We start from the raw sequence: 24,313 nt of genomic DNA, 5'->3' as shown, positions 1-24,313 counted from the left end.
TGTAACCGTCTTGGTTGTTACTTGATGATGATGATTTTATAATGTTGCTGTCAGTTTAAGAATATAAATTGTGATTGGAAGAATATTTCAAAAGCTAACACCTAAGCTGAGAATCAGTTGAGTTTTAAGTTAGTCTTCATAGTATGCCATTTCAGATGGCATTCTGTTTAATCTCAGAAGGCTGTAATATCAGTAAACTATCAAATTCTATTCTGAATAAAGTTAATGCCACAACAAGATGTAAGTTTCATTGAACAAGAAGAACTAGCATTTTTGTATATTGAATTATTTATATTTGCTGACTGAAAATATAGAACTGAGAAATTTTCATTTTCAGTCAATTTCTGGGGAAAAGCTCCAGAAACAGCAAAGTAGATAAAGGGAATACACATCTTAACTCATGGTTATATTTAAGGGGGAGAGTGTATGCACATTATTATAGAGTATGTGTTTATGAGCATGATTAGATTGTCTCATGGCAAAAGTCAGTAGATGGTTGCTAATGGTATTGGGTAGGCAGTTAATAGTGTTAATTTTGTTTGGGATCATGCTGAGGGTTCAGCCTAATGTAAACACACTGTTACTGCATTTGAGTATTTGAGTAGCAGGAGTGATCATTTTGGTAAAACCAAAGAGACTGATGGAGAGAGTGTGGGAGTCTCAGTTGATAAGTATGTAGTCTGTATTAACATCACCTATGATGGTGGTTTCCTTGTTGGTATTATGAGAGATCCAGTACAGGATTTTATTTCCAGGAGGGATATAGAAGGAAGTAGTGCATATGCTTTTGTGTTTGCTGATTTTCAGAAGAGAAAAATAATTACTGCTGCATTGGGAACATTGGAGGAGGAAGTGTCTTCTAGGTTATTTTTGTACATTATAACCACACTTCCTGCTTTCTTATGTTGTCTGTCATTTCTAATGATGTTATAGCTTGGGGGTAGGGATTTACTGGTCTTTAGACAGTAGCGGCTCGTGGCATTGGACTGCAGGAATACAGCACCCCCAGCTGTGTGAAGAAAAGAAAAGAACATTTAATGTTGTAAAATAAAATATTTATAAATTAAACTGGCTGACTAGTGTTGTAAATGAGTCTGACTGACTCGCAAAGTCCCAGAACTCAAACTGCGCATGCTCGTTGCTCAGCAAGTTCCAGGTTTTTTTTCTTTTTTTTTTTCTCTGTAAAGCTGGACTGTCTCAAACTTCTGTAAAGGCAGTCCAGATTATGGAGAGTACTGCATCAGTGTGTGATGCCCAGAAGTCTGTGTGGTAACCGCACAGTAAAGTGGAACGGGATCAGACTGCCACATCCGCAGTCATGTATGTGACGTGAATGGCAGGATGGCTACTGATTGTTTCTCTCTCTCAGGCAGTGCAGGTACTTTTGGTTGCTTGCTATGGGTGTGCTACCACTGCAAACAGCTTTTCTTGGACTTGCTAATACCTACAGGATACGGAGAGGAAAGATTTCTGAATCCTCTGACCTAGCTACTTCATTTGTTGTTCATAACGGAAACAGTCTAAGTCACTCATTATTTCATTTTTTTTAAACTTCAGATAAGTCAAGTGACTCAACTCCCTCTGAATTAAAATAAATAAAGATGTTTATAAGATCAGATGCACTTGTAGATCACAGGATTATATGATGCCTATGGGAGGACCAGGGCTGTGATGGACATCTCCATGTAGTAACAAAAGGAACACCATGAATTTATAATATGGTAAATTTTAGTGGACATAACATTTTACTGCTCAAAGAGATAGACTAATGAATGTGCATGGCAGGAGGTTTGTGGTGGTACTGGTAGCAGATATGACTGACATTACATTTGGGGTCTAAGACATTTTACAAAGAATGAAAAAATGAAGGGGTATAATGCAGAAAAAAACTGGTGTGCATTTGTTAGTGGAAGTCACTAAGCTGAATATCTGTCAGTATTATTACAGACCATAGATTTGTCTTCTATCTCGGAGAACTTTCCAATAAGTTTCACTGAGAAGCTAGGTATACATACAAACATACAGAGTGAAACTCTCTGTACTGTAAACTGCAGTGTGAAAGCATATGTGTACATTGTAAGTAAATGTATGGCAATGTGGATTTTATTTTACTCCTTTTACCTTAGCAGATATGCTTGTTATCTCAGTATACTATATGTATCTTATGTGTGTGTGTGTGTGTGTGTATATATATATATATATATATATATATATATATATATATATATATATATATATATATATATATATATCTTTGTTAGTTGGATCTTTTCTCCCCAGGCCTCACTGAAAAGGGGTTTTATTGCTCAGTCAGATTTTCCCAGTAATCAAATGTAATAAATACATTTCCATATAGCAGCTACCTACACTATATGTTGTCGCAGCTTACTCATGTCTTGGAGAGGAATACAAATGCTAAACAGACCATGGACAGGGTACATGGCAGAGCTAGGTTGAAATCTTAAAACTGTCCAATGGAAAGGAAGGGAAAACTGCAATGTGTAGCTGACCATGCTATACTCTCAGTAGGCAATATGAGACAGAGTATAGTTGGAGTTTTTTGAGTCTGTCCATATATTACAAGTGTTTAAGGCCTAGGATCCTCTTTGTGAGGTACTTTTTCAGCCTCTCCAGTTGTTTTATGTACCCTATCTTCTGCCCGCTCCTTTTGCACTGCCTTCTCAGTTCTGCAAGAAACAGCTTTTTCATCAAGGGTAATTGTAAACTGTTTTATTGATGCTTAACCCTATCTGTACTGGTTAGCACTGAATATTAAGCTAGTCTCAGTAATACTGGCAGGAATATGTGTCCATTTTAGATGATGTTGGGCCAATTAAGTGATATCATCTTGGAAGTCCTCCACAGTATTTGTATGCCAGTGAGAATCGATTGTGTTGGTTTGGACATGTGCTGAGGAGGGATGCAGGGTATATTTGGAAAAGAATGATAAGGGGGGAACTGCCAGGTAACAGGAAAAAAGGAAGGCCTAAGATAAGGATTATGGATGTGGTGAGAGAGGACATGCAGGTGGTTGGTGTAACAGAGCAAGAGGCAGAGGACAGGAAGAAATGGAAACAGTTGATCTGCTGTGGGGACCCCTAATGGGAATAGCCAAAAGAAAAAGAAGAAGATAGTGTCTGTATGCAGAATATGTCATGTACTTTTGATGTCCAAGATGCCTATGTACTTAACAGGCATATTTGTTAAGTACAGAAAAAAAAATGTGGTTTCTGTTCAAAAGTTTTAAAACATCCAAAAAGGAATGAAAGACATCTTAGAAAGATTCAGAGAACTGAAATTTGCATGATTTCTACTGGACTATTTCTATGTGTTCCATGATTGTATATTGTTCAGATGTCATCTCTTTATGATTTACAGTTGGCCAGTCACCAATTAGAACTGCAGTGAAAAGTTAAATTGGTAATTTCCACAGTTACAGAGTAATAATATTGGTTAAGTGTGAATATGTGTGGCAACTTTCTAGCATACCTCCTTGTACACCACCCTTCCATCTAAGTTACAGGATGTTGTGGGTTTCACAAACATACACCATTTTAGGAAACCTCTATTATTCCTTACTCTTATTTGGGTCTATGTAATTTACCAACAATTATTCCATCATTTCTGATTCCCTATACTTTATAAACCTTTTAATACAGGCAGCATGTAGTTTTATAACTATCATTTGCTAGTTGGCTGATAAGATCAGGAAAAACCCAAAGCATGACTATAACCAACACATTGCTCAGGAAATGTTTTAGTTATCTTTACAGAAATACTTGACACTATATTTGGACATGGTCAGAGATATCTGCATTGACCAAACTTCAGTTTATGTGGCATGTGGCACCATTAGCTAAGGACTTAACTGACTCAGTTCAGAACAACAGTGATGGTGGAGACCAGTGGACAGAACAAGTTTAATTTCTGCGTTATGGATTGTAGTACTAATAATAGGGCACACCATTGCCTTCAGCAGACAGTGCAACTTGCAATACTGTGTTCTTTGTGTATACTAACATCAGGCTGAAAAATGGCCTTCATACAGCACTAGTCACCCACAGTGGCCATATAACAAGGGGACTGCTGTAGTGATACTTATCTTGTCATACCTGAATTAATCACACTGCATATATGTGTAGGCTGCATGCTGTAGTGATACCTCCCAGTGTGTACCATACACCATGACTATGTCAGGGTACCATGGCCACTACCCCTTACCTCAGTGTATGTTGTAGTTAGAGGAACTATCCGTCAGTCTGTCATGCGTTGCCATTTCTCTTTCGCTTTCATCATTTAGTGTGGGTTGTGTAATCTTTGAAATACTTGGTGTGTGGTACTGGGTCATACAGGTAGGGACATGCACGTTTGCAATCCCATGTCTGTATTCAGCCTACTCATTTGTCTTGCTTCTTCCAGTTTAACATTTTAGTGCTTCCGTCTTCCTTCCCATGTAAGAATGCCAACATTAGTAAGTGCGTGCATGGAGATGTTAAACAACTGAAATAAAAATCCAAATACAAAAGTGTTATTTTTTTCTACATGATTTAGAATACAGAACACAGGGGTCATTGTATGTTATTATCGCATAATCTGTCAGAATGCTGCCCTTGCTACCTGGAAAGTACCCAAAGTAGGACTCATTAAGTCATACTGTATCTCATAATCTGCCTTTGGCTGTCAGCAGTTACAAGCTATTTCTGCCATGGTCATACTTTATAGATACCTAGATCAAAAGTCCAAGGTAATCATATTAGGTGAGAATGCATTAGGATGTGTAATCTGATGCTTTTTCTAGATGATTTTTTTTAAGCAATGAAAATCTGTTAAGGTGACATAATCACTGGCAGCCAGCGTCTTTAATTAAAGTCGCAGTTGTTGTGGTTTTGACTGAGCATAGTTAAAATTACCACTTTGAGCCTGTTTTGCAATTCCAGTGAAATTGTGCTAGCAAATGTACTTTTTTCCTTTATCCTCTAAGAATAAATGTTTACACATTTTGCAGTCTTGGTTTCTGTACCTACAGTAAGTAGCAAAATGTAAGGTAACTTGTTGAGGAACATTATGCATTGAGACCAGCTGCTCAATTTTCAGTTTCAGCCTCATGACAGTGAGTTAATAATTAACTATATATTGCAATGGTTTAATACACTCAAGTGAATCATGCTAGCTTCAGTCTACGTCTGCCGAAACAATACTGGGGTATTTAGCTAAACATTCAGTTGGGCCTTTTTCAGACAAGACCCACTTAGATGGCACCAACTTTTACAGAAAGGATGCAGGGTATACAGAAAGGATGCAGGGTATACAAGAGATAAGATCGAGATTATACATAGTAACAGTGTTAAGAGCTAAATAGGTAACTACCCTTATTTGATGCTGAAAAATCAGAAGGCTGTGAATTCTATTCCCACCCCAAAATAGCAGGCCAAGTAAATGGCTTTTTAAGTCATAAAATGATTTCACACTCTTGAATGAAGTTGGAGACTAGTCCCAGCAGGAAGACAGGACTGATTTTATAGTTTTATGACAGGGCAGAGTATGTACCTGCACTGAGGATTAATGTTTCATATATTTCTTTTAGTGTACTTTGTTGTGATAATATTTAGTGCACCTTCCTGGTTATCAGGCTCAGCAAGCAGTCAGTAGTGACAGACATTTATCTAAAACAGCTGATGTGCTTTCCTCTTAACAAAGGGGCTGAATATCTTTAAGACCCTAAGAGCAAAATTAATGGTGTGTGTGTGTGTGTGTGTGTGTGTGTGTGTGTGTGTGTGTGTGTGCGTGCGTGCGTGCGTGCGTGCGTGTGTGTGTGTGTGTGTAATATGTATGTATATGTATTTAAAAGAAATAAACTTGTATTATTAGTAATAAAACAGTGTTTATATTTTTCTCATTTGTTGTACTCAACATTTTTCCAAGAACAAGAAAGAGGTCTGAGTGTAATAATAGTATTTCGGGGGGTGTCATTAGCAAAACCACTGCAGTACCATTTTTTGGCAGTATTGTCTGAGCACCTATAATTATAAGAAAATGAAAAGTATAAGATTAACATTTTTAGTTAAGGTAGAATACTTGGGCTTACAATAATCTAAAAATAAATAAGCAGGCAGTGTACACATACATTGTGTTGTTAAATCAGTATCTGTGGTACTTCAGAATCAGTACATGTAAAATGGAATGCCTGGAATGTCATTTCTGTTATGTTTACTGGTCTGGGACTGGCACTCTTAAGTCAGATTTGCTTAATCTTTTTGGTTCTGCTACATATGTGTTGTCCTTTTCTGGAAAATTACATAATTGATTAAAATATTTTGTGCATAGAAATAAGGAAATTACTGTATTTGAGAATGTTTGACTATGACGATGGTTACTGTATGATGGTATTTTGGCCATTTAGGTGTCTTTCTGGAGGTAAGGATACCTGTTGGGGCATTTTGTATAATTTTTGTGGCAGAAATAGGTCTCTGAAATAATAGCTTGTAGTTTACATCCACAGAAAACAATAGCAGCATTGAACACTATATGTTTGTACTCCCCCATCCCCACACACACTGTCTCACACACACACTGCCATCACCAGCAAATGAAGTAAGATCATATGCAAGTTCATGGTTATTGTAATGTAAAAAGAAATGCAATAATGTAACCATGGAGATTTATTTTACTTAAACATTGTAGGCTGAAAGCAGTTTCTCTGTGTAGGCAGTGAGTTGGAATGGGGGCAATACCCATATGTGAATAGTTGCAGTTCTGTCTTGCTTTGCAAGAGTAATGTACATTTCACTGAAGTAAGATAGAGAAGCTCTGAAATCTGACTATGGTTTATGTGGGGGAGGGGGGGGGGATATTACCTTCATGACAGTGTCTTTTTTTTGCCTTTAACCTGACCTATGGGGTTGGCAGTAGAGACTGGGGCAGTGTGCGACTAGAGCACATGGCCCTGATGCTTACTGTTAAGTCTAGCTTTGCAAAACATCTGCTCATTGTCTACACTGAACATTTAAAAATAAAATACAGAAAATGATATGTGTATTTGGCTGGCACACACAAGCTGTGTTAGTGCTCCTGTTAAATTGAAAGTATGCAACACACCTGTTACTATTATTTGTACTTTAATCCTGACAGGTAAAAAGCAGCTACTTTACTTAGGTAATGGGGGGAGGGGGTGTTTGTGAAGTCAATGAAGTGACTGGCCTTGTTTACTGTCATAATTTTGGCTTTGCAAGAAAACTGTTTATTTGGGTAAAGTCAGCTGTTGTGCAAGCCTGCAAGCAAGGACATTTTTTTTAACACTTGCTGGAATTCCAGCCTTTTTCTCTCGTTCAGTTCAAAGACAAGCTGCTCTGGATAGCATAGTATCACGACACATGCCAAGAGTGTCAGGAACATGGTGAAATTTTAACATCTATACTGTAAATGCAGTGTATGAAAACTTTGAGTTACTGTCGGAGTGCATTCATTATTTGTACAAGTGTCCTACATCTGCTGCAGCAATTGTACAGGAAGCAAATGGACTACTGCGAACAGTTGAAGATGATGAATTTTAATTTTGGCTTGCTGTTTTCCATCGTATAATGCCCCATGTTGACATTCTTTACAGGCAACTTCAGTGTCTTTATTTAGTTTTATTTAGTTTTTAAGTTTTGTTGAGTGGGTTAGTCCAACTAGGTCTTGGCCAATTTGAGGGGAGACCTGAGGAGGTATTCATGATAACTAGAGGAAATTTGTCTCAGGTACTGGGGAGATTTCCGTTCTTACATCCTGTCATGTCTGGAGGTGAAGAAGTATGCTGACAGGGAGCAGGGATGAAGCCAACCAGTCTGAAGTGGTTGATGATGGTGTGATACTAACATTGCTAGTGGAAGCTAGCTTGAGTACACAGCAGTTGTTTGCATCTCATACCACTTGCATGTACTATCACAGCTGCGATGGTGCAGTGGTTAGCGTTGTTGTCTCATAGTAAGATTCTTGGCTGGAGTTCCTAATGTGCAGAGTCTGCATGTCCTCCCTGTGGCTGAGTGAGCTGTAAAGACATGCAGGTGGGTGTGCATGTGTGTGTGCATGTGTTTGTGTGTGTATGTATGTGAGAGTGTGTGTGTGTGTGTGTGTGTGTGTGTGTGTGTGTGTGTGTGTGTGTGTGTGTGTGTGTGTGTGTGTATGTGTGTGTGCCTTCTGTGAAGGTTGGGTGCTGGACTGGCAACTCAGCACCGAAAAGCTCCACTGTCAATCAATCTGCAGACCGGTGATCCGCTGTGGTGAAAGCCAAAAGACATTGCTGTACTACTTGCATGTCCTTTTGGCTGATAATGAATGGCTTTGAGAAGATATTGTGAAGAAGATAGAAATAGAATAAAATCTAATGGAATCGGGAAATTGTTTGGAAGATATGAATCTTAATATAACAAAAGGCAATGAACACTGTAATGAAACTAGTAAACTCAAATAAAAAACAGAGATTAGCTATGAGAAACCAATGGAGCAGAACAACATTAAGTAAATATACAACTTTAATGTAAAAATACACTCATGCTAAGCACTTCCCTTCTAATGGACTTCATCAGAGCATATACTTGCAGTTGAAAGGTCAGTCCTTAAACATAAAATCTGGTAATTGCAAATCCAAAACATACTGAATCTCAGATAACCAAAAAACAAAATACCAAACTTCTGGACATCTTCATAGTCAGGACCCACATTTGTGATTGTTTCTGTATCCAGAGTAGTAGGGAGTTTTGAGATTCATTGTTTTATGTGGTTTTCTGTTTTGCAGTGATGTGAGATTTGGTGTTTCAGGCTCAGAAATGCAAGTTTCAATTTTGAAGGATCAACCTTCCAACAGTGTATATTTATTTATTTATTTTACATTTGTTGACCGGGCTAGTCTAGTTGGATATATGTCCATTTTCAGTAAAGGCCTGGGAAGAAAAGCTCCACATAGAAGACATACACAATCAGAGCATTAAACATTAATTACAGGCAGCTTGTTAGACAATAATGTGTTCCATGGTAACATGTTTTTTCCACTATGAGAAGATAGAAAAGGATTTAGAAGTATGTGGTAGACGCGCAAAGTAATGAGCAAGAACAAGAGAACAAACTACTTAAAAATGGGATTGGAATAATTAGTTGAAGGGTAGTAACTTGTTGATAAGACAGTAAGATGGCCAATTCTGTTGTTCATAGGTACAATAAGTCAGCTTAGAAGGTTATGGCCTTAAAGTTGAAGAAAGAGAGATGTAAAATGTAATATGAGATTTGGTGTTTCAGACTCAGAATTACAAGTTTTGATGTTGGGAAGATCAGTCTTCTGATAATAATGTGTGTGTGTGTGTGTGTGTGTGTGTGTGTGTGTGTGTGTGTGTGTGTGTGTGTGTGTGTGTGTGTGTGTGTGTGTGTGTGTGTGTGTGTGTGTGTGTGTGTGTGTGTGTCTGGGAAACAAAGCAATTACATCTAGGGTCTGAAACGTGTATTTGATCTGCCCTGCAATTATAACATCTGTGACATTTTCCAGGAAGGAAAAACATATTGTAAAATGCAGGAGTGGGATTCTTCAAAGAAATGGCTGAAAAAGAATGATGTGAGGATTCATTAAAAGCCCCAGCACAAGCTGTATGGCTCATGCTAAAAGGCTTTGTTCCCACAATGTGCACATTTTTGATTCAGAAATACGTTAGCTGTGATGAGGTAAGCCTGCATTATCGACTAATTTGCAGGTCTCAGAATCACATTTACTATCATGATGTATAGATCTTCGTTGATCTACAGGTCATGGTAGTAAACTCTTGCTCATGTAAGCAGTGGCATGCCCCCCACACTCTGTCAAGTACGTGCACACACTACACACACACACACACACACACACACACACACACACACACACACACACACACACACACACACACACACACACCTGTCCCTAACCTGGCTTTGGTTCTTCCAACCGTGCCATTATGGCATGTAGCTATCATGTACTGGTGGCCTATTGCATTCCACTACCACTGATCCCTGTACTACTATCAGTGCAATCACTGCACTTTCAGGAAAATCCCTGCTGGTGTAGTTAATCCTTCCACTCCCTGATCCCTGTGGTGCTGCTGGTGCCATTTCTGTACTTTAAGACTAATTCCTGGAGGTCTAGAGATTCCCCACCCCTAATACCCACACTGATGTTTGGTGCTTTTATGGCACTTGAAGAGTAATCTCTAGTGATCTAGTGTAACTTTCCCCCCAATTCCCATACTGCTGTTGGTGACATTATGGTAATTAAAGGACAACAATGGGATTCTGTTATTAAATGCTCAACTTCTCTGTCATTTTTCTCCCTATTGACTGTCCCTGTTATAAAGAAACAACAATACAGCATGTAAAATATTTTACATTGACTGTTTTACTCCACTAGAACAGTACCTTACTGTGGTTGCTTCACTTTCAGAAAACTTTTGCCCCACCCTGATAAAGCTTGCTGCAGTCTCCAATTCATTGATGTCATCAGCACTTATGAATACAGGTAGTTTTCTGGCCAATTCCTTCCCCAAACTGACATTCCCATGACCTTCGTAAAAATCCACCCATGCTGTGATGTCACAGCTTCCTGGTCCTTTCCCTACTCATACAGAAAGTAAAGGCTAGAACAAGAAAACAGTACGAGTCAAGTCTCCTGCTGTGGGCTCTCAATCACAGATGGTAGCAGCTCAAATTACCCTTAGCACTTTGTCAGCTAGGGAAGTTAGGTATGAAGGGGGATAGGAGATGAGTCAAAGTAGAATACAATTCAGGCTTCACATAACACTGCAGTTTGGCCATTCTGAAAAAAAGCAGCAGTAAAAAGCACTTTGAAAGCCTGTTCTGTGGCATTTGCACTGTTTGTGTTTTAAGTAGTCACTGAATGATATGAAATGTTACTTAAAACTAACCGACTGAAAGCCAGCAGTGTATGCATGCAAAATCAGTGGAGTGACAGGAGCTTCAGGAAAAAATAGGCATACATGACATAATTATTTTACAGACAAGCACTGCATCATGGGACAGACTAAACCATCAGAATTATTTCAAGATGCCAGACCTCATGTGGTCAGACTCAGAAATTACGTATAAAAATATTTAAAAACCTCTAAATAGCCCAGAGTGGTTTTAAAATGTAGGAAACACCAAACCATGATGAAATAAACAAGTTTTTTTGAATGTGTGGGTGTGGTTCTCCTTTAAGAGTATTCCTTGGTGTCTAGTGAATTCTTCCATTCCTGGTCTCTGTTGTGATGTCAGTGCCATTACAGCACTTGCTTTAAAAGTATTCCATGGTGTCTAGGGTCCCCACTCCCACCCTCCTGATCCCTGTACCATGGTCATGGCAAGTAGTAGAACATGGCCGATTTGCCATGTTCAGTACTGCAAAGTGGTGTCAACAGCCATGCTGATCTATACAGCTGAGTAATTTCTTGAATCATTCAACTGTGTAAAGGCCTTCCTGGAGGCAGTTCTGGGGAGAGAACACATATTAACGACTCTGGGCCATTCATTACATGAAATGTTAATAGTGTGGAATAATCTGTTGCTTGGACAGTTAAATAATGACACTAATGTTCATTTAGCGACTTTTATAACTCCCAGTGATGATATTAAGAGTCATATTGGGGTTCTTAAAAAGAAAATACAAGCTTTTAAAAAGCTACAGTGGCAGTGTTTTAGCTTTACTGCTTATTTGGACTTTGATGTAGTTCCTCGAGGCTTGGGAATACTAAAAATGCCTTCCTTTGGTAACACCTACCCTGAATTACTGAAAAAGTGGCAAGAACTCAACCTTAAATTGGGTGCTGACTATATGGCTTTAATGAATCAATTCTTACATAAAATTAAGACTGATTTACAGGAAGAAATTGTGAAACTAGAAAGTGAAATCACTGGAATGTCAATATTTTCAAGTAGCATGTAGTTTTATAATCAAAATGCTTGAGACACTGGCTAAATTTGAAGATTGATTATAGTACGTTAAGAAAGGTAAACTGCAAAGGGATTTGAATGACTTTAAATTTGGCTGCATTTTTCATGGCTGAGAAATCATTACATTAATGTGAAGAATGTAGGGGGTAGAACACTAAATGAAACACCAGAAGGATCTATGTATGCCCTGGATACATTCTCTTCTACTGAGCTGAATAACCATAATGCTTCAAGTATTCATGTAGAACAAATGCAGAATACCAATGTTGAACTTAATTTTTCAACACATAACATTGTTCCAGCACAAGCTGTGAACCCAGCCACTCTAGCTCACAGCACGGCTACCACTTATGCTATGACAGTGAATGGTAGCTCCCAGCCTTCAGAGGATTTTTCGATAAGTCCCCATGCCTGTTTGTCTAAATCTACCAGAAGCCATGGAAATACAAGCCTGGAAGTCATCAAGGGGCAGATCACAAAGAAGTAAAGAGGAAAATGGAGAAGCAGCGATCCACAGACTCGGAGCTGATCCAAGCACCAGGGCAACTAAACAAGCAGGTCATCATGAATGTATCAAGCCAGGAATTAGCCACGGATGACATTGCCCTGTTGCAGAAAGGGCTTCAATTCATTCCATTTATCAGAGCTACTGATGGACCTAAATATTTTTTATGAGTAATATAATTTTAAAACTTATATTTAAGGACTCATTGCCATACACCCCTCAGGTATATAAGCAGTCTTGTGTATTCATAACTGTGAGCTGTCCATTAGTGACTGACTTTAGTAATATTTGTGAGTCAGAAATACATGACCTGTATGTTCTGAAACAAAAAATGAAATGTTATAATTTGACATCTAGAAAGCATGAGGCTCTTTTAAGACTACAAAACAATAGAGACATTGTGATTAAACAAGCGGACAAGGGCAGTGCCATAGTAATGTTAGATAAAAAAGATTATAATGCATATATGTTCGAGTTTTTGAATGATGAAACTATATTCATCAGAATTAATAATGTGGATATAGTGAAATTTTTAAGTTACATCAGTATATATGTTTATGTGTTACAACTTACAGACAATATTTCTATTGATCTCTTTTAACTATTTTAACATCCACTGCCCATTAAGACTGGTGTTCTATTCTATGTGTTACCAAAGATACACAAAAATCTGGAGCCCCCACCCATGAGCCTGATAGTGTCTGGAGGCGGCTGCGTGACCAAATCCATCTCCATATTCTTAAAATCTGTTCTTGGTAAGTTTTTATCAAAGGTTAAGCACTGTATAAAATACATTGGTGATTTCGTATTGCAATTATATGAATAGTATAAGTATAAAAATAAGACTAACTTTGTTTTTGTAACATTCGATATTAAGTCTCTATTTACAGTAATCCCTAATGAGTATAGAATAGAGTTCTTATGTGAAGACAGTGATATGCGTGCTAGAATAACTGAGATAATGATGGATGTAGTATTGAGCAATAATGACTGTTTTCCATCAAAAAGCATGGGTGCCTATGGACAATGAGAAGAACAGTTTGTTTATAAATGTCCACCAATGTTTGAACAAAATGTGTCATTCTATAAGAGCTTTGAGGATGATATTTTTTCTGATCTGGAAAGGTGAACATTCCCACCTACCATTATTTGTTGAATATCTGAATGATACGATTAGTTTTTTGAAATTTACATTAGAATATTCACTGAATGAGATTAACTTCATAGATGTTAAGTTAGAAAATGTTAATAATAATATTACTACCTCAATCTTTAGAAAAGAAGTTCAGGCAAACAAATACACACATAGGAGAAGCATGCACATTGTTTACATGTTTAAAGGTATAGCAAAGAGTCAACGTTTAAGAGTTAGTCGACTCAATACTGACGAAATGAAATGTCTCGGCCAGACGTGTAGCATGATAAATGAGTTTAAGGAGAGGGGATATGATGATGCTTTACTTCAACAGTTGAAATATGCTATTATAAATGAAAGACAGGATAGGGCTAGACCATATTTTTCAGAGAAGTACTATTAATCCTAAACAAAAACATTTACAGTATGTCACATGCTATAGTAGAAGGACCGATGGGGTGAAGTAAATTATATCAAGAAACTATGGAATATTCGGAACAATGCAGAAATTAAACAGCTATAGGGGACAAACCTAGCTTCGCATATAAAAATTGTTCCAATCTGAGCATCTTTGCTGTAAAGACATGAGACATATTGGTCTCAGACAAATTCTAAATTCAGACACTTTTCCTTGTTATAATTGTGTATGTTGTAAAGATATTCTGAACAGTGATGAATTCATACACCCAATAACAAAGAAAAAGTATACATTCAAATGTTTTGCCACATGTAATACTTCAAATATTGTCTGTTTGGCTACATGTGTGAAATGTCTTGCATTTTATGTTGGAAAATGTACACATAAACTGAAAGATCATATCATAGAGCATAAGTCTGAAATATGTACAAAAATCAACATGAATACACTCACTAAACATATGAGAGAAAAATGAATGGATCATGAGTTTCACTTCTGGGTGATTAATGTTATGCAAAGAAATAAAAGGGCAATGATTTAAATAATAAATTTGAATCTGTGCGTATGAATAGATCTTACAGTTACAAGCAGATTTGGCAAAAGGCATAAATACAGCTGTCAGCTTTAAACCAATTTTAAACAAAAAACAAATGTCTCTTATGTGAAATGCTTTTATGGTGCTTTTAGGTGCTGATTTCCTTATTTTTATCATATTTAAATAATTAATTGATTCTATTCTTTGACAAGGGCCACATCACATGCTTTTAGTTTGAATTTGTTTTAATGGAGATGTGATTAAACTAGCCGTTACTTATCACACTGAAGAAAGGCATTAGCCTGAAAGCTTTGTGGTTTTACTGCTTTTTGAATAAATGACTATAGATCTGCTCAGTGTTTACAGCTGCTGGAGTTTTTTGTTCTTGACTCACCCAGGCACCCTGTAAGGGGCCTGCTTCATAGGCCTTTGGCATCCTGTATCCACATGATGCTGCACAAGGTGAGTGCACCCAGGTTTCCCAGTAAACATGCTCCCAAACTCTTGTAACACTGCTCATATTTCTCGAACCTGGGTAGGGGATAGCCGCTAGGACATTGTACCCCTTCTAGTGAGGTGTCAGTCCAAGCCTCACTGAGGAGATCAGTCATCAGATTCCCCCTCAGACTCCTCCTGCCACCCCCTGCAAATACTCAGCTCCAAGGCCTCCCTGTCATGGTAAAACTTCATCATGTTAACATGTTACAATCTGGGCACCTGCCTCCTGCATAGCAGGTTTGCCATGTAGTTAACATCACTGACTTTCCTTCCCACTTCAAAAGGTCTCTCCCAAGCTGCATGCAGCTTATTGTGTCTGGCAGGAATGAGCACAATAACCTGCTGCCCTGCAGTGTACTCTCAGGCTTGAGCATTCCTGTCATACCAGACTTTTGTCTGCTGTTGGGCTCCTGCCAGGTTCTCCTGGGCCAAGCCCATAAGCTCCTAGGCCTTATCCTAAGGTTTAGGAAATATGCTACAACAGACTCCTTGTGGGATTCACACTTACCCTCCCAATCATCACAAATCAAATCTAATGGCTCCCTCACCCTGTGTCTGTACAACTCAAAAGGTGAAAAACCTGTGAATATCTGGAGTACATCTCTGTATGGAAACAGCAGATGGGGAAAATGTTTGCACCACTCTCTCATAAACTGGTATGCAAATGCCCATAGCATGGCTTTTAGTGTAGAGTTTAACCTTTCCAGCGGAACATTAGTCTGGGGGTGGTAGGGGGTGGTCTTTAGGTACTTCACCCCGCAGCACTCCCGTAAAGAAGCCAGTGGGTCTGACATTAAATTGGTATCTCCGTCAGTCAGTATTTTTTCTCGGGAAACCTACCCTGCTGAAAATCTCTAACAAAGCATTTGCCATCTTCTCTGCCTCAATGGAAGACAGAGCCACCACCTCAGGGTATCTAGTAGCATAATCTACTACCACCAGGATATACTTCTTCCCTGTGGAACTTGGGGTACTCAGAGACCCCACAATATCCATAGCTACCCTCTGAAATGACTCCTTAATCACAGGCATAGGCATCAAAGGAGCTTTGACTTTGTCTCCTGCCTTGTCAACTTTTTGGTACTGTTCACAGGTCCTGCAGTACCCTGTTACATCCCTTGCAATCCCAGGCCAATAAAAGTTCTGCATAATATGTCTCTTGGTACACTTTATGTCCATATGACTTGCAAAAGGAATGTCATGGGCTATGGCTAGAAGTGCCAGATGGTAGGCTCTAGGCACTACCAACTGCTGTAGTACCTCACTCTTTAGCCCTCTGTCAGGGTCCACTCTCTATACAGTAACCCTTTGTTCCAGTATACAGACTTCCCCTTTCCTTGAGAATCAGGTGCTTCCCTAGCTTCCTCCCTCAACCCTCTTAGTGTAAGGTACAAGTGCTAAGCCTGTCTCAGTGCTACCTTTGTGACCCTTCCCAGCTCCCCTTCTACAGGAAGTCTGGTATCCTTTGATAGAGGTGCCTCGCTGTTAGCTTGGGTACTAACACTCACCTCTGTCCTTGTACTACCTTTGTGACCCTTCCTAGCTCCCCTTCCACAGGAAATCTGGTATCCTTTGATAGAGGTGGCTCACTGTTAGCTTGGATACTACCACTCACCTCTGTCCTTGCAGTCACTCTGACCAAGAGAACATTCATACCTACAAGCAGCTGTGGCTCATCTTCAGGCTCACTGCTATAGGGTAACACCTTCCCTGAAGTAGCCATCACACCAGCCCTGGCTTCAGATGTGGGATCTGTCTACGTCTCCCCCAGGCTACCATCCCCACATGCCTGTCTCCAAGACTGATTGCACATAGCTGCATGCACACAAGGTGCTGCATTGTCAAAATAACTTTCTATCAAGACATCTGCAGGGATAGCCTCAAACACAAATACTTGCTTGCTTCCTTTTCCACCCCACCAGTCAAGGTGAACCCTGGATAATGGTATTTGGAATGGGGTCCTTCCTAAAGCTCTGATGAGAGTGGTCTGTCCAAACAAGTACTGCTCCCCTCAGCATCTTGCACATGTCGCCTTATAATAGCAATGGCAGCCCCTAACATTATTTTGTCTCAGTTAAGCTTTTTAAGTTTTCACTTCTCTTTGTAGACTGCAGTGTTGCAGTGTTTCTGAGAAAAACATGGATGAATGTTGTTTGCAGAGTTTTAAGTGCTGGGCTGGGCTGGGCTAGTGTACTGCCTGTGTAATTGGATGATTCTGATTGATTTCACCTGGTAGCTCTGCTAGTTCTACTTGGTTAACTTCCTACTACTTCTTTTCCTTCCTTTTCCCCTTTCTGTTTCCACAGGGGGCAACGCCACGCAAACAAGTGCAAACACTTGCACACGAGTGCACACGTGCACACACAGGCTTACACAAGCTTACACAAGCTTAGGCGGGTGCACATTCATGCATACAGGCTTAGACAGCCTTACACAGGCTTACACAGGTGCACACATGCACACACAGGCTTAGACGGGTTTACAGGTGAGCACACACGCGCACACAGTGTACGCATCTTTGCAAGAAACTTTAGTGATAGCCATGGCGTACACCTTCAGTTTCTGGGTTTCAGTTTAGACAACTGTAGACATGCCTCTTCCAGTCCTGAGTAACTCACAGCAAACACATACCACTCTGCTTCAATAAGCTTACAGTCTTTTGGATACATACCCCCTCATGATGTCACCTATCTTCTACTCTGTTACTCCCCTAATCCTACTCTTACACTCTAAGGACATGGTTCACATGGCAGAGAAAATTGGGATTCACTATCCTTATACTCATTTGCATAGGATTGCCTACTAATGCTTGGTTACATCTCTCAGACTGAGCTTCCCCCCTTAGCAATCACTACTCAGTAGCCATGTTGTCTTCAGCCTGCCATTCAGCTGCATGGCAGATGAATATTTTGAATAAAATGCCTGTTTTTGGCTTTATTTTTTTTTCTGTTTTTTAGAGCGCCGCACGTTTGCGCAGCGCTGTGCTACTCTTAAACATCGGAGATCGAGGAAAAAAAAATATTTTTTATTATTTTGCAACAGATAAAAATGCCAATGGCCGTATATTTGGCCATTGACATGCTTCCTCAACTGGATGCATCCTTTATTTGGAGCTGTCATAGCTCCGTTTTGCTATTTGCAGAACGGTACTCAGTTGCCAACCGAGTACATTTCTGCAAATAAAACTACTCTTACTCGGACAGGTTAGTGTTTCCTGGATTGCAAATTTACCTCATTTGCATAGCTTTCAGCAGCAAATGAGGTAATTTGCATAACCTAACACTGTCGTTTTACGAGCTCTCATGCACGCCCCTGCCGGCTGTTACTGGATCGCTCGGCAGACATGTTGGCTGGCTGGAGTCTTACTCAACTCTAAGACTCCATGCAAGCCTTCATGAATCCAGCCCTGTATGTTGACCTTGTGGCTGCTGAGAGTACACACACCTTCAGTGACAACTGCCTACAGGCTGCAGAAGTTCAATTAATATCCACACCACTGCTCACCAATATGTGACGTCCCTCCTCTAGGCCAGTAATCAAGGAGCCTCAGTCCTCACCACTGACACCAGTTAAGGATGTTCACTTGAAACAAAAATGGATACACACAGTTCTCTGCACCAAGCACAGTTTCCCTTAAGAGCACACAGGGAACACATTCCCATCCTGGGGCCGGATTTCCTTCTGTCTCACCAGGCCCCAAATATGACTCCAGACTGACCACAGCTTTAGAGTTGAGTCCTCATCCGAGTGTTCTAAGCCAAGTCCTCCACCACCCTCTCTGTCAAACCAGTGGTTTGTGTCCCTGCTCCATGTAGCTGACACACACACACACACTCTTTAAGATTTGATTTTCACACACACACACACACACACACACACACACACACACACACACACACACACACACACACACACACACACACACACACACACACACACACACACACACCTTGGAAAGGCTGGCACAGATTTACCAGCTATGCCATTTCTGTCCAGACTATAAAATAGATACTGCCGCCAGAACACTACAAATCCAGCTACGCTACGGCTCTTACAAGGGTACCCAATTATACTGAGTAAAATGAATACTAATAAAAATGGTAGTTTTTGACCAGTGCAGCAAGGCTTTCAAAAGTGGCCACCGTGTCACCAAATAAATATGACTACTCTCAAAGGTTAAAATATTCTCTAAGAGACCAGTCACAATGAAAAGTTTAAATATGCTGTACTTAATAATACATTAGTCCTCAAGGGTTACCAACACTCTAAGCTGCACACCGGAAACAAAATTAAAACTCATATGAATGTTTATTGCAAATTACAAATAAGTTAAGCACTTTCTTCCCTCCAAATATACACTGGGACTTCATTTGTCCATATTAGAGTCACTAGCTTGCATGCTGTTTGGGAATTTAAACAGTCTCAATCCTTTAGGAATGTACTACCTTAATACAGATATAAGTTATCACATTTGAGATTACGTAACCTTAAATGAAAAGTTTCCACAGTCTTCCATTGTAGTGTTAAATGTCTTAGGGACCTTCTGGGCTCCTTGGTTAATCTCTATATTTTGTAAGGAATCATGTTTCCTAATCCATTCTCTGAAATTAAAACCATTTCTATCTCCTTGAAATTTGGCTGTATTGCTTAAATTAGGTTGTTGTAGTATTGCCTCAGTTGTGTAATCTGTAAAATCTCCCTGATTGGCCAGTCTGGTATTGAGTGAAAAAGCTTCCTTCCTCTGTACAGCCTTGAAGGACTGTGGGAGGTGTAGTTGTTCCACCTTTTTATTTAGATCTCTTACCTGCTGTGAAAGCAGGGATATTAGCTGTGTTAAATCCCCTTCACTCATACTGGAGTCATCTATGGAGTTAACATTTTTGTTTTGCCCTGGCAATCTCTATTTACTCCTTTCAATTTTCCTTTCCATAATATGACAAAATAATCATTTAAATGGACTCACTGAAGGAAAGGAGATAGTGCTCCAGTGTCTGCTGTGTTGTACACCCTTACCAAATGGAAAAATATACTAATAGCAGACTAAAACCATTTGAAAAAGCACCCAACATAAAACAACCAAAAAATAAAAATAAATCAGTCCTCAAGGGTTCCCAACACTATAAGCTCCACACTGGAAACAAAATGAAAAAAACATATGAATGTTTATTGTAAAATACAAATAAGTTAAGCAGTTTCATCCCGCCAAATATTCACTGGGACTTCTTCAGAACAAAGTGAATGAATAACAACATATTTTTTAGAGACCCACCAATTAAACATTTACCATCAATTGTTCAATTAAAAACATTTAAAAAGATCTCAGTCAAACAAACTTAAAAAACTTGTTGGACAGGCACGTGAAACAGTTTTTTTTTTTTTTACATAAAATATAAACTCTCTCTTTTTTAAAAAAACAGCTGAACGCTGGTGTTATTAATAAATCATGCAGAAATCTCTAAAGGTTCATGGCTCTCTTCTTTCAATAAGACCTGGTGTAACATTTGCATTCAACCTGATAATCCAGTAAAGTTCTCTAAGTTCTATTTGTAATTCCCACCACCCTCTCCTTGGATTCTGTGGCACAACTTCTAAGATCCCGAATCTAAATTTTGTAAAACCCTGAGAAACTAAAGTATGTTTATAAAGGGCATTGCTCACGTTGCCATTAGAAATAGCATGCAGGTGTTCATAAATTCTGGATCTCAATCTTCTTTTGGTCTTACCAACATAAAAATTTCCATGTTTGACATAGAGAAATGTAAATTACTCCCTAGTCTTATATTATGTGTGTACCTTGTAAGGCTTAATGTATCTGTATCTAAAATATAGGGGCATTGCTTGAAATTACCAGATTTAGTTGTGACTCTAATGGTCATGGGGAGTGCATTTTTGTATGTTCTATCAAATATTTGAGATTTCTTCCAGTTTTGTAAACAAATCCCAGACCTTGCCCTAAAAGGTCTAAAATCTTTAGGTTACCTTTAAAAATATTACAATTCTTTGTTAATATTGTTCTTTTTTATCACCTACTCCATAAGGGATAACCATGCTCAAGTTAAATCTGCGATGACTGTTTCCAATATTCTTGGAAAATATGTCAGTGTTTCCACTTCCTATTAATGGTTTGTACTTAGTAGCTCACCCTTCTAATATCTCCTTAGTGATAATAGTTAATAATTTTGTAGGGTAACCTCTGTTCTTAAACATCTCAGTTTTTCTAATCAATTCTATGTTAAAAAATTTCCACTTCTGAACGCATCCTGGCTGCTCTGACTATTTGCCCATTGAAGATGTTTTTCTTAGTGTGTTCAGGATGGAAACTGTTGGAGAAAGTCTCCTTTCTAAATACTTTAGAAACAAAGGTCCCTTTAACTCTATCTTTGAAAATAGTCACATCTAAATAATTTATGGAGTCTTCAGAAAAAGTGGAAGTAAATCTAAAATAAGCACAAACCTTATTTAAATATTCCACACATTTGGTTGATACTGTAGATACTTCCTTCCAAAGGAAAATATGTCATCCAGGTAACAAAAGTATGAAAGGCAGGATTGATAATAAATACTACCAAAGACATGTTTGGATTCCCAAGCATATAAAACAAGGTTAGCATAAATGGGTGCACAACTGGCTCCCATTGCCACGCCTTGAATTTGTGTGTAGTATTCCCCTTCGTATGTGAAGACATTTTTATCCAAAATGTATTCAGTGGTAATCATAATAAAGTTGGCCATGGTGTCACTAAATAAAGTTAGTTCTCTGATAGCTTCATGGAATAAATGTAACCCTTCACAATGTGAGATAAATGTGAAAAGATCAACCACATCAATTGTTGAAAAATTACAAGTGGTCAGTATACCACTCCCCATTAATTGTGGTAGGAATGTTCCATGAGTCTTTCAACAAGTAGTGAACCAGCTTTGGTGAATCCTTAAGAAGCCTTAACTCATTTCTACCTGTATTAAAGAAGAGAGCCATGGACCTTTAGAGATTTATGTATGATTTGTTATTAACACCAGTTTTTAGCAGTTTTTTTTAAAGGGATATTTTATATTGTATGTAATATAAAGGAACTGTTTCACATGCCTGTCCAACAAGTTTTTCAAGTTCATTTGACTGAGATCTTTTAATCTTTGCCTAAATGTTTGTAATTGAACAATTGATGGGAAAAGTTTAATTGGTGGTCTATAAAAATAGGTTGTTATTCATTCACTTTGTTCTGAAGTAGTCTCACTATATATTTGGAGGGATGAAAGCACTTAACTTATTTGTATTTTACAATAAACATTCATATTTTTTAAATGTTTTTTCTGGTGTGGAGCTTATAGCGTTGGTAACCCTTAAGAACCGATTTCTCTTTATTAGTCGTTTTATGTCCAGTGCTTTTTCAAACAGTTTTATCCTGTTGATAATAAATAATAAAAGAACAAGAAAATACTAAATATCTATTTACAATAAACACCAGAGTTTCAGTCACAGGAAATATTAAAAATAACACAGATGGAAAGATTCACACAGATACAGAAAAACAATACTTAACAAACCTCACTATATTTTCCTAACTAATCTAAAGAATTACTGTCCCCTAGTTCACCTATTAGAGCAAGGCAAGATTATGTGAATGAGTAGTCTTCCTTCTTGTCAGGTTTCAAAACAGACTGCCCTGTGACTTCTGTCTCATCTCATATTAAAACATTGTTTCAGTCCTTGATTACAGAATGACATCACATACACCTGGTCACCTTCTGGTTCTCACACTACCCCTTTACTAGAAACTGAACCAGAATCTAGCACATATGTTTCATAATACACACACATAGGAGCTTTGCTAAGATGTGTTACAGCATCTGAAAGTTATAAAATAATTTCAAAAACGTCTTCCTTTCCAGGGTAGCAATTAATTAATTCCCAAGGACAATATAATATGATTCCTACTCCTGTTTTTCCAGACATGTTATCTCTGGCTGCAATCAGAACTGTAAGGTAAAATATTTATGACCTAAACCAGGTAATTTAATTTCAGACTATTTTTGAAAGTTAGCTGGACTGAGATTAACATCTTCTCTTCCAATATCCTCTATTAGAAATTATTCATTTTAACAGTTACAGTGTAGTTTGACATACAGTTGTATTTCCTTTCTGTTCAGCAGGACCCACTGTTGGTACATTTTTAACACAAGCATGTGTACAAATACATTTTCAACACAAACATTTGTACAAATTAGGTTGATATACAAATGACATATTCTTTACAAAACTTCAACTAACTGTGATGGCATATGTTACACTTCCACTGCCTTAATTCTCCTGGTAGCTGGCAATACCTCACATTACCACAGAGCACATCTGTTTTTCCAGTATACCAAGAAAGACAGCCACCACCAAGTAGGTCTTCTGTTATGTTTCTCATCTCCCAGAAATTATGTGAGCCATAGATTGCATCCATGTGATACTAAAAGCCCAATGTGATGTTTATAGTCAAAGTTATATGAATAGGCAGAGCTACCACTCCATCATCTGATAAGTATTGCATGTGCAGTGCACAAAGCTTAATAATCCATGCATCTACAAAATACCCAAGCAGTGCTCATGATACCCACAAATGGCCAAGAAGACATTTATATCACTGCATCCTGCATGGAAACATACATTGGTCCTCTAGTGGGATAGTACAAGCACAATGATGCAGCTACATATTTACAGCCACATTCACAACAGACACATGACATTACCTCTTCCAATCTTTTCTCTTGTCTCAAATATATTATAGGTGGTGCAAGCCCCCCCCCCCCCCGCAGCCTTGGGTGCTGACACCCATATGGAGTCCAGAAGGCATAGCCAAACAGCAATAAACTTTACCCACACTGAAACTAGAAATGTAGAAATGTTTGCGTTCTGACTCCCATACACAAAATGCCATCACTTCATTTCCACATGTGTAGCTACAGGTATTTCCCAAATTGCAGTCCTACTTATCTGTTTGTTGACAACAAGAGTGTTATGGAAGCCAGGGGTTAGTTGGGACAGTATAAGATACTGTGCCACATCCATTGTCTACTTGAACTGGGTAACTGTACATGAGATGCAGTGTGTTGATCTGCTCCCCATCTTATTGGGCCAGTAGAGCACACCAAAATGGGCAAGCAGTAATCTATCCTATGTAATTCATTGAATATGTGTTGGGAGGGGCTTAGAGAGCCATCTAGGTCAGTGAGTACCTTCAGGTACATATCTTCACTGACTGAAAACTGTACAACTCTTGAAAAAGTTCTGGAAGTGTTAAT

Source organism: Protopterus annectens, chromosome 10.part0 (assembly GCF_019279795.1).
Source record: "Protopterus annectens isolate FY-2018-M chromosome 10.part0, PAN1.0, whole genome shotgun sequence".
Lineage (NCBI taxonomy): Eukaryota > Metazoa > Chordata > Ceratodontiformes > Protopteridae > Protopterus > Protopterus annectens.
This window is presented reverse-complemented; position numbering follows the sequence as displayed.